The sequence below is a fragment of the Haemaphysalis longicornis genome, unplaced genomic scaffold (assembly GCF_048455015.1).
Source record: "Haemaphysalis longicornis isolate Haplotype H1 unplaced genomic scaffold, Haemaphysalis longicornis Haplotype H1 scaffold_2, whole genome shotgun sequence".
In the NCBI taxonomy this organism is placed as follows: domain Eukaryota; kingdom Metazoa; phylum Arthropoda; class Arachnida; order Ixodida; family Ixodidae; genus Haemaphysalis; species Haemaphysalis longicornis.
Genome location: NW_027526295.1, coordinates 80,003,207 through 80,023,385, shown reverse-complemented (window position 1 = coordinate 80,023,385; position 20,179 = coordinate 80,003,207). Strand labels below are relative to the sequence as shown.

The 20,179-nt window shown below is 49.4% G+C and overlaps 1 long non-coding RNA gene across 1 annotated transcript in view; it reads left to right on the top strand.

The window, feature by feature from the left end:
• Positions 1-381: 381 nt before the first annotated feature.
• LOC144169018 (uncharacterized) overlaps positions 382-20,179 on the top strand; it is a 39,983-nt gene continuing 20,185 nt past the window's right edge. The window contains exons 1-3 of the long non-coding RNA XR_013322341.1: positions 382-812; positions 2,739-2,835; positions 8,913-9,038. This is a non-coding gene — a long non-coding RNA (uncharacterized LOC144169018). The remainder of the gene's footprint in view (positions 813-2,738; positions 2,836-8,912; positions 9,039-20,179) is intronic.

The following is a 20,179-nucleotide window of genomic DNA, read 5'->3' as shown; positions in this document are numbered from 1 at the left end:
CCCGCACTCAAGGCATCTTGGACTGAGGATTCCTCCTTCAAGCTTGACCACAATCCCCCCCTGTTGATTTAAATAAACGCTTATTCTCTCTCTCTCTCCCCAACCGAATTTCCGTACCGCTTGGTCTGCAGTCTGGTACATTGAGTCTGGTCCACTGACGATTGGAAGCTAGCGCCACTGCGCGGTAGTTGAGTCAAGCAGAAAAAGTGGAACAGGCATTAAAAGGTAAGAAAGGCACTGACTTAACCTACCTCAAATTTTCGCTGAGTTTGTTGTTACAACAGTTAAAAAAAGTAAAGACAAAAATATTTGGAGATATAGGGTAGATATAGCAAGTTTTGAAAAAAAAAAATTAAAGTTGTTTGGACACTTTTGGAGTCACGTGATGCCAAGTAAGCCTTCTAAAAATAAAACCGGTAAAAAGGCGCGGAGCCGCCAATGCGTGACGGACGAAAACATGTGCTCCTACCCTGCTCCAAGGCGGCTTAACGCTGCAAAAGTTCTACAATTTTCACTGTGACAGCCGTGGTGACTGGCCTTTGCGTGTTCTGCAAGTTCCTGCTGCTCCGTGGGATGCCGGCAAACGCGCACCTCCGCATGCGGATACCGGATGGCCGGAACTAGCCGGAACAAACAAAGCACTAGGAACTGCGTGCTGCTCCCCTACCGTGGGAGTACAGTGCTTGCAAAGACTCAAGTGCATCTGCCAGGGGACTATCGGTCTTTGCTAGCCACGTAATAGTGTAGGGCAGGTACGCGCAAGCAGCTACGACGCTGGACGGCACGATCACGTTCGGAGTTGGACGCCAAGCGTGAGTAGCGCTTATCATGATAAATTCGCAAATTTGAAATATAGTGGCAGATATCTCAAGTATGTGAAATAGCTGGGTGAAAGTGGTTGCGTGCGACTTCTGTGGAACGCCGTCTCGGGGCGGAGGGAGCTTTGGCCTCCTCGGCTGCCGGGCCATTGATTGATTGTAGAGTTTAACGCGCCGACGCAACGCAGGCGATGAGGCGCGCCGTAGTAGAGGGCTCTGGATTAATTTTGACCACCTGGGGATCTTTAATGTGCGCCGAAATCTCGGATACACGGGCGTTTTTGCTTTTCGCCTCCATTAGAAAAGCAGCCACTGCGGCTGGGAATCGAACCCACGACGTACGCGGGGCAAATAACACAGTCGTGCACTGGTTCACTGACCAATCATTCACAGTGGGACCTAGGTTGTCAGGCAATCGAGATAAAATACATTGACCATCTCGTCTCGCGTCGTGTGTCGTGTCGCTTCAGTCTTCGTTTCTTTTTTTTTTGCGCAAGGGAAGTACAGCATGGATTACCAACTCGCTGAAACCTACAGCGTACTGAGATAAAGAACTTTCTGATTTAGGAAATTGATGGACGCATGCTCGCACGACATTCCGCCTTCTGTGTTATGTAAGCCTCATGTATAAAAGACAACAGTGCTGTGTGTCGCTTTGAGTTGTTTAGTAGCGATGTTTTGAATTCCCGTGATCATGTACAGTGCTCGGCCATTGAAACGCGATACTCTGAGCGTGTGGCTGCTGGTGCTTGTTGCGCCACAGGTGGGCCGATGCATTGTGGTATACAATGAGGCTGAGAGCGTTCGTGACGCTTGGTGACTGCATCCGGTAGACAGCCCTTCAGTGTGTGATTCTTGGCAGCGACATAGGGGCGCTGCATGCCGTGGCTTCAAAACTCTGCGCTTCCGTGCCATGCCGCACCATAATAACACATCGCGATAAATGCGCATGCAAATTCTTCGTAACGTGTGCGGGGCCAGCTCCCACAGTTTCACGCGGCGCGGCATGGCATGCAAGCGCAGAGTTTTGAAGCCATGGCATGCAGCCCCCCTATGTTGCCTCCAAGAACCACACACGGAAGAGCTGTCTACCGGATGCAGTCACCAAGCGTCACGAATGCTCTCAGGCTCACCATATAATACCACAATACGTTGGCCCACCTGTGGCGCAAAGGCGCCGGCAGCCTCGCGTTCTGATTATCGTGTTGCAATCGCCGAGCACTCGGTGTACCAACTAGCCCGAACCACTACCTTAACTCAGTTTGCAATCACCCTTCCCTGCAACACTGTTCGTGTTTGCAGGTCGTGGGGATGTTGTAGAGGGGAATTTTATTAGCGCGTCAAATGTGACTATGGTCGAGGTGTCTTCCAAAACGCGCATGCTGCCTCGGTTGCAGGCTCACGAGCCCGCAGATTCAGTAATAATACGCCTTCGAAGCCAGGTTTTGCTTATGCAAATTGCAGACGTTGGGAATTTGGGGTCACAAGTGGGAATTGTTTGTTCCGCATCAAAGCTTGCACGACGTGGCGAGTTGGTAGGGGATAAAAAGTTTCTATAGTGCGAGGCAGGACACCCTAGTTTGTAGTAGTTAAGTTGAACACGTTTGTGTTCCTTTTGTTGTTGGTTTCTCTGGTATGCGCGGACTTCGAGTGATAGCACTTCAGCACAGATAGTGGCAACAATTCCGAGCGATTTTGGTGGGGCGGCAGTATTGTCGCCCACACACCTGCTTACCGCACCCATTGAGTTATGTTTTTCGCGTCACTCACCAAAATTGCTCCACACAAAGAGTTTTTGTTCGGTATGCCAAGCCTGCAAGCATTTTGCTCATCAGTGCCAGCGTTTGCTGGTGTTATTGGCTTTTAAAGGATTAGCAGAAGAAAAATTGTGAGTAATAATTGTTCATTTGCTTCGTCTAGTTCCTGATGCTGGAGTCCTGCATAAAAGCCAAGTGATGTCACCTTCTGCAGCCCTGGAGGCCTTCAAAGTGACACGTAAGGAGTGCGTTCAAGATGGGTAAGAATGAATAACCAACCTTCCTTGTGAAATGTGGCAGCATTCTCAAACACACAGAAACAGTGATGTGTGCTCTATTGGGTCATCCTACTCCAAAAAGGCATTTTGGTGGTTTCTATCACGTAGCTGCGCATACCTGCCAAGACTGTTGTGAATGTGTTTTTTCTCTTTCTTGCATGTTTTCCTTTCAAGGGTCTGGCCGTCCTGCAGTGGTAAGAGTGTGACGCTATATGTAGATGCTGTGCCTGTTGATTGAAGAGCGCAGAATGTCACTGATCCTAGTTTCAGATTGCCGCTGATTCTACATTGACTGGTGCTCGGTACAAATTTACACACAAAATCAGCTCTTGAAATTCATATTTTCATATCCTACTCTCCTAAACTTTACACTCTCCTAAACTTTACAGCTGTGTGCGGAGGGGCTGGCCACTTAGGGAAGAAACACAGAAAACGAGGAAAAACTTTATTTAACCCAAACAAAAACAAAAAAAATTAACCGAAAAGTGTCTTGTGCTGAAGATGGCAGTCACTGGCCGTTTTGTTTTTTCTCATTGCATTTTGTACATGGGGTGTGGTCTTAACCGAATCATTTTATGTGGCTTGTCTTTAGCATTGCAGTCACAGTAGGCTCCTGCCCGGCCCTATGCATATTGTGGCAGTGACGTGCTCCGCATTTATTTCTCGAGGCAAGGCGACTGTAAATCTGCTTTCCACTCTGACATCGTGAAAGTACTGATGTGCAGGCATCGGTAACGACTGCTGTTAAAGTAAGAAAAAAATTACTAAGAAGTGGGCGTGGCAGAATTGAGGCTGCGGAAACAAAGACGACAGAAATGACACCCCATGCTGTGCGTTAACGGACAACACTTTTGGTTTGCTTCATCCGGAAGTGTAAGCCAATGCTTACACTTTCTTTTTTGCATGTCTGCCGCATGTCTCAATTCACTAATAATGGGCAGGAGCTTGGAGTGGCTACTCCAAAGGAAAAGAGATCAAAGGAAAAGAGATCAAAGGCAAAATGGAAACTGAAGACGTTCCAACAAAACAAAGGCAAAAAAAAGTTTGTGCTTCACCTTAGCTCCTTTGATCATGGGCCACCAACATGTAAAATGACGAAGTTCTTCCCGGTTTGAATATTGCAGTTTAATTGTGCTTTGGACCTGGGTAAAAGCAGGGCAAAAGCAGGTTGTCAAGTAGCTATAGAAATGGTAGATGGGAGGGCGCTTTCTGGTTTTAAAATTTTGTTAGACTTCATACCGGCAAATTGGATGAGGTGCCATCGTTTCCTTACTGAAGCTTGTGTCGAATGACTTTACAAGCAGTTGTTAAGGCAGTCCTCTGTCCAGTGTCTTATGCTCAGTGCACTGTAGGTTGTCGAACAATTCAAAACGCAAAAAACAAAAAAAGAAATTAGTCGCAGTTGGCCACAACTTCTGAGGTTTGCATGAAGTGTTGTGTTCTGTGGCTATTGGTAGCATTCATTCAGATGAGCCGGATGGGTGGTTAGGCGTGTCTACACAACAGCCTCAAGCAACCACTGGTTCTAGGCAGCTGTGGTGAACATGGACAGAGTGAAGGTGTGGCCATCAGCTACATGGTACTTGTGGCTGGCACAACTCATAATCACTTGGCAGAGTGGAGGTCTTCGAAAAAATGAAGCCACATTTGCAGGCAAACAACTGAAACTTGGGCTTTGTTGCCCTGCTGTGATGGTAATAAAAGCGGCTGTCCAATTTCCATCGGAATAGTGGGCCCGAACCTCTCTAGGCACTGAGAATTGGCTGCTCTGGACGCTTGGAAACGGCTCTTGTACGCGCCCCTTCCCTCTATTGGCATGGGCAGTCAGGCCCTGCCCTCACAGCACACCCTGACTAGTTTGTCACTCCTGTTGTGGCATGCTGTTAGTGGGCCTGGTGCACGGAGCAACAACAATTTAGGAGGGGAAACGAGGCTTCGTAACACGGCCACTCGTCATACGTTCAGCTAGCGGCATCTGCCGCGGGTTAAGAAACTGCGGGGCGGCCGCTTTTGGCATTGCACTGCCCAGTTACGCAAAGAAGTGCGGCCGCTATCATTTTGTCCATCAGGGGCCGCTACCCTCTTCTTCACTGTTGCAGCTACGAAGCTTCGCAGTCAGCCTTGGTCTTCGTTGTGACATTATCTGGTTGCTCGCCCGCGTTTATCGCGATGGGCCGTTTCGCCTCCTATTCACCCCGAGCGCGAACACAGTCGGCCCCTGGCGGCGGTGGGACGAACCGCTCCTAGTGTGGATGGCGCTCTCGCGTCGTCTGCTTTTTCACGTTGCGTGCGGCGCAAGACGCGTGCTGAACACGACAAAACAACCAATATGTGTGCTCGTTTGGCAGTAAGCAATGACATAGTTGCCTCTGCTTGCGCATTTCCTCTAGAAATGCAACAATCAGCGGCCGTTGCGGGTTAATGCGCTGGTTTAATTCCACGAAACATCTTCGCACTGGTCACCGCTTGAGTGTGAAACGTGTTATGAACATTGCTTCCATACATTGCACTTTTCTTATTGTTGAGTGCAGTCGTCTGCCGTTTCGGGAACATCGAAGGGGGCTTTTTGAAGGTGGCGGGGTGATTATTTAAAGGATAAAAGTTTAGTGCGCCGCGAAACGGGTAAGAAGCGACAAGACCTGTGCATACGCGTGCGAATTCCACACCCTTGTAAAATTGCGCTGTGTCCTTGTAGAAAGAAGGAACAAACAAAAACATTTACACTGCACACGACCCGTGCGCCATCGCCCATACATTACCGGACACGTATTTTACACCCACAAGCACCTGTGTCATCGTGTCCTTCCCGTACCTTTTCTAAAATAAATACCATTTTTGGACAGTCGTGGTTCATACTGAGGAGGAAGAATAAACGTTTTTTCAACTGTATCGGGTTGCTAATTTTACGTATTATTTAAAATACGTTTCTATGGATGCGCAAGAGTATTTAGGGGGGATTTTTCGGTAAAATTATGCAGTTGTGAGTTTGCGTCTTTCATGTGGCATTTCGTGTGTCATTTTCATATGTATCATTTTCAAATCCGACATGAACACCTTGTCCAGAAACGTGTCTCTCTCAGCATAACCAAATGCCTAATATGGTAATGTCTTAACCTCTTAAGGTGGACCTAAGTTTAAAGAAAGAGGAGAAAACGCGTAATACAATGCACGTTGTTGCCCCCAAGTGTGAGGGGTGTGTGCCATGACTCGCTGTTTTTTTTTTTTAATTTTTTCCCACAATGCTTGCTTTCAATACAATTTTGAAAAAGGCGAGCCACATCCTTTGCAATCCCGGACCAAAGGGGGGTTAATCAGTTTTTAAAATACGTACTGCTTTTTCACCGCTACAGAACACGACGCCTAGTGTAGTTTCGATTGTAAGTAATACTGATAACCATAGTTTGGCTTTTCGCGTTACATGCGTTCTCTTCTCGCTGCTCTTGCAACGTTGGCTGGACGCCCCCCCTTCCCGAAAAAAAACTAAATGCACAGAATTTCATTTTTTAACCAATCCTCAAGAATTAAATGCCAAGACAAATGCGAGATTCAGTTTACAAAACAAAGTAGTTACCGGGAACCCGTTGCGCTGATTCGCTACGAGAAATAAAAAGGAAATGTTTTAGCACATCTGCAACAGCACAACTTCATTTATTGCCATCTTTAGGGTTCTCAAGCGACCTTATACGCAAGAACGCAAACACATCTCGCTGTTGCAGGCACCTGTTAGATTTTAAAAGGAACGCAAATGGTCAACAGAGCAGCCGTAACAGAAAATTTGTGCTCACTGTGAGGTTCTAGAAGCTTGGTTTGCACACTGTAAACTTGCTTGTCGCTTTGCGAAAACCTAGCTGAACATGAGATGTTGATTGTACTGCGTGCGCTGACAATTCAATTTGCAAGTTCACTTGCAACGAAAGCCGTAAATAAGTGATCCGAAACCGTTATTCATCAAACCTTCCTTCAGAGTCGTTAAAATTTCATTTAAAAGACCCGTATCTCTGCGCTGATCAAAATTCAGTAATTTTATGTTGCCTTTTGAACACACAAAAATATCGTAAGCTCTTAGAAAGAATTTCGGGGCACTTAAGTAGTATTACCATTTCAGGGCGCCCCACAAATGCAAGAATGCGTCATGCTACCAAGTGAAAGCGATTGAGATTGCCGTTGTAAACTGAATTTCAGAGATCGAGGCTTCCTGATTTGTTTCTATTTATGCATTTATTGAAGGTTCAAAGCCATGCTCGGGAAAGATCGAGCTTGCTACGAGCCACAGCGTACAAGTTCATTGTCTTGTTTGCACCTTTCGTGCGCACATGCGGCGGGAAAAAGACACGAAGCGCGCCCACAGTGTGCATTCTTACGGGCCGCTCAGTGGAGCATCCACACTAGCAGCGCGGCGCTGTCGCCCCCTACATGTCGAGCTCGCGGCGAATATATTCTTGCTTCGTGGCGTGGTGTCATTGTCAACAGTTCAGCTGCCAAGCCCTCATCATGTTGTGTGCAGGGTTCGCACATGTCCTTGAAAACCTTGAAAACCCTTGAATTTAGAAGTGCCTATTTCAAGGCCTTGAATTTTTAAATTGTCTTTGAAAACCCTCGATTTTCCTGGAGTGAATCAATGGCCCTGTCTTTTCACGAGAATTTAAAGTGTTTTGTCGTGGATTTGAGGTGTTAACAAATCTAAAGAAACATTGCAACAATCAAATTTCAGTGTATTGCGTGAAACTGCAACAAGTTTTGTGAATTTTCATTGCGAGGCAACATTGCGAGCAGGCACTTCTCAATCCAATCCATGTCAGGATACAATCCAGTGAAAGCCGGCTTGTGTTCTCTAACTTGCATCTTCCATCTAGTCTGTGGACGCTCGCTCATTGCATGTTTGCTGTGCCTCATATGCTCCATCTGCGTTTGCTTTTACGTGCAAATGGCAGACGTGCACATAGTTTGTCCTGCCTTGCAGCAACACTCGCCGATTTAATTTCATCTGATACCATTGCTGACAAAGCAAGAGATGCAGGCAGGATTAACGAAGTTTTGAAATAAGACAGCCTGAGCAAAACAGCAAGAAAAAAAACACCAATCATGAAATAAAAAAAGGTGGGGGAGCATTCATGAACCCGTTACCACCTATCTAAATGTGCACTAATGTGCTTAGGTATTGTGCAATAAAAAACTTTTGCATTGTGTTGAAAAAGTTATAAATAATCTCAGATAAAACATTAGATTGAGACCTTGAAAATGTGTTTTCTGGTCCTTGAAAGTCCTTGAAAACCCTTGAATTTTTGCTTTTGAAGCCTGTACGAACCCTGTGTCCTTATGTATAAACAAGCTCAGTTCAGGCTTTTTATGTCAAAAACCATAAAATTGATTTGAGATATGACGTACCTGTTAACTGCCTGTGAACAGGAGGCTATTCACATGGTTATGTCAGCCTATAAATTTTGTGGCAGTACCCTTTTAATGTTACTGGTATTCCTTCAAATCAAAATAATTTAATAATAAGTGATGCCTAAATACGACATTGGGCCTAAGTGCATCGCGTCTTGCAGAGGTAGGACTTTTAAGTGTGTAAAGCAAACTGGCTGCACAGGTTGCGCATGAAAGTAACAGGGATGTGTATACTTGCATACTGAGTTATAGCTCACTGTAGAGCTTATTATCTCGTAACATGCCTAGGGTTGCGTAAGCCTTTTTTGAATTATCTTTTATCCTGAACTGCACCTGTGTTTCTACCAGTGGATGTACCCAATCAAAATAAAAATAATTTTAGGAATATAAGTACTGCACAAACCTTTTTATTTCACCCCTTTTGTTATTTTGCTGGGTGTTTTGTTCACCCACCAGAGTTATGGTGAGGAAACAATTAGTTTCCAAGCTATCTCATTTTCAGGAAAAAAACAATGAGAGGAGGGGAGAGAGTGAACCGAGCTTATTGAGGTTCATTAAATTTGCACCGAACGCTTTTGCATGTCCTTCATGTGACATTCTGTTCCCCTCGTTGTAGTATGCTAGCATTGACAGCATGGAGTGAACCATCACTTTGTTTTTCCATGTTCCAGGATACATGTGTGGGGAGCCAGACAGTTGCCTACCTGCCACCCTGTGCTGCTGGTCTCTGGTTGGAGTGACTCGGGGGAGGTCTCCAGACTGGGCATCACGGGGAACACATCGAGTCGCACTGTCAGGCAAGGATTCTGCCCTGTTTGGGCGGTCGAGCGGTTTTTAACTGATCGCGTCGTCGAAGTGCGCGAGGAAAAAGTCAAGTTTGAGTACATAGGTTCGAAGGTGAAGGTGGTGCGGATTTTCCAGTACCCACTGGAAGAGCCAGACGAGGAGTTGAGGAAGGTACTGAGCGAGTACGGCCAGGTTCATGGGATGCAGAGAGAAACCATTCTGGGCTTCGCCGACTTCGTCTCTGGGACTCGGCGCATCCGGATGGACATGGTCCGGCCTGTCCCGAACCTCATCAAGGTTCTGGACAGGTACGTGGCCCGCTTCGTGTACGAAGGGGTCGTACATCAGTGAGTCCGCTGCGGTGGCACACGCCACTATGCAGTTGCATGTACCACCCCCAAGTGCTCGCGGTGCGAGCTGTACGGGCATGACATGTGCGAGGTACCATGCGCGCTGTGCCAAGGGGATCTTGTGCGATCGCAAGGTCCTTCGCGGCCGCGGTGGCGGGGCGGACACCCGCCAGCGTGACCGAGAACGCGCACCAGGAGAGTGTAGGGCGCGACGCCAGCGAGCCCGCCGCCGCGAGCGACGAGGCAAGCAACAGCGCAGAGGGCGCAGACAACGAGGCAGCTAGTAGCATAGAGGGTGCTCGCATTGAGGCGCAGAAAGGTGAAGAACTCGCCGCGCCAGCCGCTGATGCTCCCGAGCAGATGACGCCGGCCGAGCAGGTGCCCGCGGAGGCTCCAGCAGCCGCCGTGCTGGCGGCAGCGCCATCTCTTGCCACCGTGGATCCCGCCGCGGTGGAATGTGAGTCAGTGGCGCCGCGCGCCAGCATCCCAAAACAAAAAAGGTAAGGGCGCAGAGCAAAGGGCAAGCTTTTTGAAGAAAAAGCGCAGGGCTCAAAGAGGGGGTTGCGTAAGGCTTCCGATAGCGAGGTAGAGTCCGGGACCGCGAGCCCTGTCTGCCGCAAGCGCATAGTGGCCCCGGGCGCGGAACAAAACGAAACTGAGGACGCGGAATTTAGTAGCTTTAGCAGCTCAGACGAGGAAAGTTAAATGGAGGCTGAAGAGAAAGCGAAGTAAAGAAACCCGCGTGCATCTCCTGCCGAACCATGTTTTTAAACCGTCAGTCTGTATTTTTTCTCACTGCCGTTGTTTGGGCACTATTCAACTGTTAAGAGACTCCCCCAAACACATCGAACATGGGCTACTCCCTCACAATAGCAACTTTTAACTGCCGCAGAGTGACTCTGGGGAGGTCTCCAGACGGCATCACGGGGAGCACATCAAGTCGCACTGTCAGGCAAGGGCTCTGCTCTGTTTGGGAATGAATGAAAGCTTTCTTACTATATATCTTTTGCCGGTATAGGTCCCCTCTGTTCAGTGAACCTCTAGGTTGCTTATCGTGGCTTCCTAGGCGGCGTCGTGTAGACTAGGTTGAGTCCTTGTCGGGGGCTTGTTGACGTCCCTTGCAGTGGCGTTCCAGGTTTTACTTGATGAAAGCGGTGAGGGCGGTTTGGTCTTCACGTGACGAGAGTCCCACAATGGTTTCTTCGCCTGGTCCCTTGTTGCAGTTGCCGAATAGGTGATGCTGGTCCAGCACTCGCAGTCATTTCGAGCACTGTGCCGTCTTTTTGTCCCGCCTGCTTTCGAAAGGTGCGCGCCTTTGCTGTGGTCCTGTGGGTTCGGCGTGGCACTGGACGCTTTCGTGCTGGCTGGCGCGGCCTTCTTTCCCGATGACATCGTCGTCCTCATTGCTTCCCTCCTCCTCATTCTTCCTCTCCGCCGTGTTCGAGGCCCCTGAGGGGGGAGCCCCGTTTTCTTCGCGTCTCTCGTGACTGACGAGCCCCTCCCCTGCCTCTGTCGGCGTCTCCCCCGAAGCTGTCCCGTGAGCCCCGCCAACGCACAGTGGCGGAAGAGGAAGGGCACTTTGTGTCGGCGGGACCTGGTCGATTTCCGATGTGGCATCGGCGGTCGTAGGCGAGAGGAATTTCGTTGTCCGGCTCAACTCAATTGCTGGAGGGGAGGTGAGGGGGGCGGGCTCTTTGTTCGACTCGTTAGGGGGTAGTGATGATGGGAAGGGCGAGGCTTCTGCGTCGTCTGCGTCCATGTATTCCTCCAACTGGGGCCGCACGGACGCTCGCCGCTTTGTTCTGGCAGCGTAGGAGAGTGTGTGTGCAGTTTGCATGATCGTGGCCGAAGGAATGACACGAATGGCACCAGGGTGTCTGGCAGCTCCGGCGGTAGTGCCCCGTGTGATAGCATCGGAGGCGCAATGCTGGCCTACCCGCTACCTCTATTAGTATCGCGCATCCCTGCATGGTGGCCTGGTGTGGGATGTTCTCCAGTGACGTGGGGCCGGACGGGATCATGTGGTATACCCTGCTTGTTCCGGTCATGTGTGCAAGGCTGGGTTTTCTCCAACCGTCACGCACCACACGTTGAACACGGCCAAAACGTTCCAACTGCCGCACAATCAGTTCATCGGGAACCCTTGGTGGAAGCCAATGCACTTTTACCGCAACTTCACGTTGGCTCGGGTTGATGACCAGGTACCGTTTCCCCTTTACAACTATCTCGGTTCGTGTTGCCAAGGCTTCCATCTCGTTCTCGGAGCTGAAGGTGGTCATCCAGACGTGGTTGTATTGGAAGGGGCCGAGACATTCGACTGCCCTTAAGTCCGTGATATTCTCAAGGGCAGATGCGAAGTCATCGACCCCGTAAGGTCGCGCCGAAGGATCTCCGTGCAGGAACAACGCGTTCTCGCTGACCTTGCCGGTGGGGAGTGTGGGCAGACGGGTTCGGTTGGCCGACGGGCCGCACGGGCTTGACGTTGCGGGCGGGTCGCGGGAAAACCGGTCTGACGCGGCTGCGCCGGTCGCCTGTGGGGAGCTGTCGCTCGACATGACCTTCCCCGACGAAAGCTGGTGCGAGACTCTCTAGGAGGTGCACGTAATTGCAGCGGTTGCTGCGAGTTGTTGCGTCCCGACGGCTGTGTCCCATCTGGCACAACTAGGGGAATGGTGGCTATGCAGTGTGCGTAGTGCCCAATTCATACCTGGCTGTCATGGTGCTATGCCACCCTATGCTTGTATTGCAGGTGTAACATTTACAGTGTTATGTGTGCACATGATTGTGCTTTCAACTTTCCAGGTCATGGTGTTTGAGTACTGTTCATGTAAATTGTGTCTGCGAGCTCGTCATGTTAGGCAATGTTGTTCATCTCGTAAAAGAACTTTTTGATAGTATGTTCCGTAGGTGAATTAGGCTTCTGCTTTTATACCACTACATATTTACGAGTGTCTTTCCCCATCAGCTGTTTGCCAGGTAGAACGATGCCCCGAGCCTCCGCTTCGCGGCTGGAGAGTTATCTGGATGCACGCGGCCAACCTGAGTTGAAATAAACCTTTGATGCCCAAAACTATTATTTTTCTTAAACGTGTGAGACGTTTTTTATGATCTAAAAGGACTTCGGTTATCACACATATGGAGTCAGAAAAAAATTCGGTTCATTAGGATGAACACTAGGACACACTGGGCACTGGCTGCACATATATCACTTGAACGAGAGAGCTACCTCGATCACCATGATTTACGGTTCAAGTGACGACAATAACGTACAGTTTGTATTGCTATCATTTGTAATAACAACAATATTGCACAATTCGGTTACCTGTCACTAGCCCATTGAGCCACCCGGGCTCGATGCGAGTTGACACGCGTAAACAATATTTTTTTAGCACATGGAAGTACGTGCTGCTCTCTCTCCTTTAATTTTTGAAGGTCCAGGATCCTTGTTTGTCTGTAGATGGTGTTACATGTCGAAAAAACTACGAAGTGCAAAAGAAAAAAAGTAGTGTTTGAGTGGTTGCTCCTGAGCAACACTGGGCCTCAAAGGGTTAACCTCAGCCCTTTACCACATAATGCGTACGCAGCTCAGGTCGTTTTTGTCATCGGGCTCAGACCACCGCACAACTTGGCATTGAGAACATAAATTGATCACCAGTTCTACCGCCCCAGATGTCACGGGTTCCGCCACCAATGTGTAGAGGGCCTTGGTTTTGACGATGGCATTACCTGGCAAATGGCTTCTCTACACCCCAGCCATGAGGTGGCACAAGGCAGCCACTTTTCTGATGGAGGCGAAAAGCAAAAACGCCTGTTTGTACGAGATTTCGGCGCACGTGAAAGATGCCCCGGCGGTCAAATTTATTCCGGAGCCCTCCACTACGGTGCGCCTCATCACCTGCATTGCGTTGGCGTGTTAAACCCTACAATCAATCAATCAATCAAGGTTTCATCTTGCCTAGAGGATTCTCAATCTGCTTTCCAGGTCTGAAATTTTGTTATGAGAAGAATAAACCTCGTCATTTGGGCCGCCTCATCCATCAGGCCTGACTTAATCCACTGGTGTGTGGTGATCGGAAACTCGTGTGTTGCGGAGGGTACCGCACTTGCCACACATTGTACACTCGAGGCATTGGCAGTGTTGAAGGTGGCCCCCTACCCACTCGCTGATCTATAGACCGAAGGATGTTCCAGTTGAGTGAAATTGTACAATTGGCCAAGTAGTCTTGAGCCGTGCAGGCATGGTGGTTGGGATGCACTTGCTGAACTAGCCAGTGCCCAAGACATAATCCAGTCTCCTTATTGCCCCCTCTGCATCTGCCTCCCACATTGTCATCTTGGAGCACAGCAAAATGGGTGTCCAGGTCCCCTCCAATTGTTTCGGCGAGTCGCTGTTTCCTCGTATTAAAATAATTTTCCGGTGACCAAAATGCTCAACGAACGTCTTTATGCGAGTTCTTCATAAACGGAAAGGCACTCGAATAGCTGGGGATAAACACTTGGAAGTTATTCCTTTTTAGACATCTTGTGAGCAGCTTGCTCTAGATCACCCATTGCAGCTCTGGCAAGGAAACGTACATAACGCATCACACGAGGCACACAGGGTAACAAAGAAAAGCAAGCGCATATCTGCGAAGTTGATGGTCTTCGGCTTGGGCTCTGATGGTGATGGTGATGTGGCTGTGCCCTTTGTAGCGGGTCGCCGCTGCGTGAGATCGCGCGGCGTAGCCTAAGAAAAAAAAAACGAAAGGAAGAAAAAAGAGGAACGAAACTGTTCCTAACACACAAGAATTGACGAGCCTACACTACTCAGTCCTCAATGTCGCAACACGCTCCGTACTGCTCCGTGCTGCCACCCTTGTTCCAGCCGTCTCTCCGTCGCAACGCCGCATGTCGCCACCAGGCCTCAAGGCGTCATGCATTATCCACCCACGCAGCCCCCCCAGCCTCTTCAAAACCGAGAGCTGCTGACAGGGTTTGGCTCTCGGGGGCAGGTGTAACCGCAGGGCATTCGAGGACGACGTGGCTGGTGGTCTCTTCTGCAGCTCCACAGGGGGTGCAAGTTGTGTCAAGCGTGGCAGTAAACTTCGCCCACCACACATGTGTCCGCAGCACGCCGAGACGGGCCTCTGCCAGCCCAGGAGGTTATCAAAAAACTTCTCCCGGCCGATGGTCGTCTTGGTGGCGCTATACAGGTCCAGAGAGGGCTTCGCCTTTGCACCTTTGAGCCACTCCCTCGTCTCCACCTTTGTTACCTAAGCCCGGATCCTGTCCGCCCTCGTGCTCACGAGCTGTGCGGCAGCTGACGCGATAGACTCGGGCGATACCTCATAACGGCGCCGCATATTCGCCGTTCGTCGGGTCCACCATGTCGAGATCTCGGAATAGATGGTGTGGACCAGGGTCTGGTGGGCCAGGTTAGTGTCGGGCAACCGGAGAAGTCTGCCTTCGTAGCTCAATTTTGCCACTGCTTCCTGCGCCGTAAATGACGACCAACCCAGGTCCCCCTGGGTCCCCTCCACCGGAGTTTTCTTGTGGATGCCCTAAGCCATCCTTCCTGCATCTCTCTGTCTCCTCTCTAAGAATTCACGCGTTCCAGCAGAGAGGCACAGCGTGGCATTAGCGTAGGTCAGCCCTGGCACTGCCACCATCTTCCACAATGCACGTAGCACCTCGTAGCGGTTGAAAGCCCAAAGTGCATGCCGGCCCAGAAACCCTTTGTTTCTGGCAGCTTTGGTTTTGATGTGCCGCTCGTGTGTCGCCAAGTACCGTATTTACTCGAATCTAACGCACCCTCGATTGTAACGTGCACCCGTTTTTCGCGGTCCGAAAAAAAAAAGAAGCTACGTCCTTGATTGTAAATCGCACTATATTTTTATGATTTCATACAAAATGCAGCTTTTTCCTAGTTGGAACAAACAAGCTTTATTCTAAATGTGCCACTAAATGAACGGTGCTGGTTATCGCCAGCAACAGTCACCACAACGATGGTCCGGGGCAGCACCCATTGGGGGGCACATTATCACTCGTCGTCGCTGTGGGACGACTCCTTGTCGCTCTCGACGACCCAAAGCATGTCATCTTCTGTTCCATCCATTGCATTTGAAATGCCGCACTTCTTGAACGCCTTACTCACCATGGTAGGCGGGATCGTGCACCACGCATCTTTCGCCCATCCGGCGAAGTCTTGCAGAGAGGCGCGCTTGATCCTGTTTGTAGGCGTGAGTTCATGGCCGTCACCAACAAGCCACTCTGTGTACAGCGCCCGAATCCGGTCTTTCACTGGCTTGTTCAGCGAAACATCCAGTGGCTGCAGTTGCGATGTGCTCCTGGCAGGTAGGCCTCTCTCTTGTCCATTGATGGGGACTGGCACACAGACATCCTATCCCACCTCCTCGCCTTTCATTAGCCTGCCGGTTGCACCCCTCCCAATGCATGCCAGGATCTGCTGGGGGGACTTCCTCATCTCGAAGGTGTGTTTCAACGACTGCACACACTGCTAGCTGATGGATCCGCATTTCCTTCGTAAGCTCGGTCCATTTTGACTCTTTCCTTGCTCCCTGCATGTTGAGGAAACCTAGCTGCAGACCTCGGCCCTGTCGCTTTCGCTGTAGGCCTCTGCGTTTGCGCCGTCGGCTGACAAAATCTCGTGGCAGCATTCTTTCTACGGGGTTGGTCCCCAATTCCTCCAGCTGGGCTACTTCCTCGAGGAGCCCCACTGCCGTGGTCTGCCCTCCATTTGCAGGAAAGCTTGCTTCAGTGCCTCTACGATCGACACTTCTAGGTGTCTGGCCGGCCTCTGATCGTGCCGGAAACGTCTGGAGGGGCGCAGCCCTAAAAAAACACAGTCGCCGGCCGAGTCGCTGTCCGAGGACCTCTGCCTTGCTTGTACTATATCCTGTGTCCTGCGTCACCGATTCTGTCGCTCGGCCTGCGGTAATGAACTCCACATTCCCTCCCAGTTCTTTGCAGGCCGCCCTCGTCAAACTGTTCCATAGCTCGCAACGATTGGAAATGCTTTCATCTGGGCCTGACTGTTCAGGCAGAGCCTGGACCACGAAGTGGTACTGCGGTCCTTGCCTCATCCATTCCGTCAACTTGGAGCGGAAAGCCTGCACCAATGTGTTGAGTTCCATGTCGGTGCGCCTGATGTCCCTCAGACCGACCTGGATGACTACCATGGGTCCGGAACACTCCAGAGGTCTGTAACCCCATCTACCAGCTCTGCCACCTCTTGATGCAAGCCGATACAGTGTTGCCAGCATGGCCTTGCAAAATAACAAGACCATTGGACCAACGTTCATTTCTTTTGCGAATTTTCTGACATGAAACACGAAAAATCGTAAAAATGAGGGGTGTGCAAATACTCGAATACCTCAATACGAATCAACCTCTGCGAATACAGCTGCGTCCCGCTACAACGAAATTGACAGTGCGCGAGAAAAAATTCATTGAAGCGAAAACTTTGCTCATGTGAAATTCCGAAAAACACAGCTTATCTGAACTTTTAGACCAGAAAACATTTATTTCCAAAGCTCAAGTAGTGTAGTCTGCTTTGTTTTCCTTCCGAGGAATGCCATCACACTGTTCTCTACACTCCGTGAGCAATTGCATGGTGACGTCATCGTCATCCACAGCCACGCAGTTTCTCACCATGTCAAACGCATCGAGTACACGCGCTGTGGCCGGTGGAGGCGGCAGGTCTGGCACTTCATCTTCATCTGAATCCACCCCGTGGACACTCTTTATGATGTCCTCGTCGCTTAGTTCGTGTGCGATCACATCAGCATCAGCGTTGATGAAGTCGTTGAGCTGAACACCGCACGGCACATTTCCTGCATCCTGAAGGGCCGCCCGTAACGTAAGTGCCTCTGCCGGCCGACGCACTGTTTCATTGCAGTCGGCAGGATCCTCAGGAAAGTCGGCGTCCGCGTCTCCGAGCTTGAATCCAACGTGCGCAAAACAGTTGGCGACGATTTCACGCCCGGTTGCAGCCCGTGTGGCGGCCATCATCTCCAGAGCTACCGTATTTACTCGCATAATGATCGCAGTTAAATTTCGCCTCTCCATCTGCTTCGTGACTGGTGAAGACGAAATAATGACATTCTTTTGATGCTCGAGCCGAGAGGACGGTCTCGACTCGCACCGATGACCGACGTCCGATGCTTGAAGCAGGTGAGGGATGAGGACTGCCTTTCTTTCTGGGTATTAGGTTTATTTACACTATTTACATTACTCCAAGTATTTACATCAGGACAGAATGACGGTTACATTGTCACTCTGCCCGCAGCAGCCTGTTCGGCCAAGTTTTAGTACAGTCCAACTTTTTGTAACATTCGGATGCATGTCAGTGGCCTTAAAGGAGTCTGCATAATCGCACAATCACCAAGACAATGTCCTCTAAAGCGTGTGTCCAGCTCCACATGAAAGCGGTCTAAGCATTGGAGCATTGCCCTTCTTACTTCTTCTTGTGCAGTCAGACCTGCGTCTTTCCCTGTTTCTCCTGGCATTAATTTACAGAACCGGGCTCTCTTAACTACCTCAATTTTCAACATTCGCATTTTTCAGTTGCCTGTGCGACTGCCTCCTCCACAAGCTCTGCACGATCATCCTCAAGGAATATCTTGAGAGCCTGAGCTTCCTTGTGCAGTTTTCTAGACTCATTGCTTCTGTCTGCAAATACTTCCGAGTGTGATTAACTTCCTCTAAAACTTGCCTCCAGATGTAAAGAAAGCTCAAAAAAGAAAAACTGCACACAGCAGGCGCAAAGTTCAAAGCCCCCCTTCTTGTTTCGGCGTTGTACTTAGTGTCACAGAGATCCTCTAAGGTAGTGATAACGTCATCGGGCTTCTGTTCTGCAGCATGCACAGCATCGTAGTGCGCACTCTACCTCGTTTGAGTAAGCTTTTCTAAGGCAACACCGGCGTTTTTAAGGAACTGCCATCGCTGAGGTGCGGCCGAAAAAAACGAGTAAACAGCTTCTAATGTGCCAAAAAATGTCAAACATGCGTTGACACTCTCAAAAGAATGCACACCACATAAATTCAATGAGTGATTCGTGCATGGAACAAACAAAGCTTTCTTATTTACCCCTCTGATTTTAGCCTGAACACTGTCGTGAAGGCTTGCCATAGTTGCTGCGTTGTCGTAACCTTGACTGCGAGACAAAGGTTAATGTCTAAGCCATCTTCTTGGAGTTGCTTCAAGATCTGCTCTGTCAGCCCTGCAGCAGTTTTTCCCTCGATTTCAAAAAAATCCCAAGAAGGATTCCTTAACTGCTACCTCTCCATTTTGAATGTGTACGTACCTATCACTTCACACATTTGATCAGTGTGCGAGACATCTGGGGTACTGTCAAACATTATACCGAAGTATTTAGCTTCTCTTATGTCTAATTATTTCCTTCTTTAAGTGTTCTCCAAGAAGGTGGCTGAATTTGTTCTGAGTGGACGGCCATAAATATGACGTCACTCTCCCCTGAGAAGGAATACCAGTTCTAATTCAGGTAAAGTGTTCTTTCAATGTCAAGTCATAATTCGACAGGAACTCCACTAACTCGAAAATGTTCCCTTTATTGTCGGAGTCCACACTTTCTCTGTGCCCACAGAAAGGGAGGTTCATTCTAGAAAGAAAGAAAGAGAACAATGTCTAAAAGGCGATGTAGAATTTCTCTCCAACGTTTTTTCTCCACCTCTTTTTCCCATTGCAGAGCAGCATCAATAGTGCAGTTTTTTTTTTCAAGCTGATTTCCATAGCCTTCCATTGCTCATAGCAGGACATGTGCAACTCGGAGGATTCGTGGTCTGGTGCCTTTGGGAAGTTCAGCTTCCACCATGCGTTAAATCCAGTGATGAAAGCGGATGTCGTCGAGGACCTACAGCCTGCGAAAAGTTTGCAGCAAAAGCAGTACAGACAATTTCTTGATTTTGGGTATACTAGCCATGTTCTGAGTACTTCACTGCTGTCTGCTAAGCATTTGTAAAACCAGGACTTCATTAAATGTCTGCTGATGACTTTCCCTTCTCCTGCTGCCCTTTTGAGCGCGGGGAAGGGACCATCTTTGTTCTGCATCGGCGCGCTCCCTGTCTTTACCAGGCTGACTCTCAGGTCATCTAGTATGGGTGTCGGCCATGCTCCGACATCACAGAAAATGCCTTCATTGAAGCAGTCGTCCTGGTCCACTAAAGCACCAACAGTGAAGGGCTTCACAATGCTGTACAGTTCCTTCAACCTCTGTACCCGCTGACGTGCTGGCTTCTATAAGTTCATCTGCAGTGGTGCACCCGCTGTACTGCATGCTCTCATGCTGGGGCTCTTGTTGCTTCCTGTCTGAAGATGCTGGATCCTGAATTATGGAAGGCTGTTGCTCTCTTCGCTCCTCCAATGCGACTACGGACGTGCCGGCTGTCCGACATACAGGCTGTGGATCTCTCGGTCCCTCCCCAGTCACGGATGCGCTCGCTCTCTGAGGTTGAAAGTGCTCCCTTTGTTCTGGCTTTGAGAGGTTATGACCTCTTCCTCCTCATGATGCTCCTTAGACAAAGGAAGTTGATTCGTGGTATATTTCCGCATTGACATGCTCTGCTGCATCCTTTCTCTCTCTTTTTTGGCTTTTCTTTGTTGAGCGTCGTTGGGCCTCTGCCGCTTCATTTTGTTCCTGAGAAAGGCAAGGCTGGGAATTAATTTTTTAGTTCTAATACCCATGCCGCGTGAGGCTCAGACAATCTCTTTATGAAACGTTATGGTCAATATATTCAAAACAACTACTGCCAGGAATTGAAAAGGGGAAGATGGTAGCATTTTGT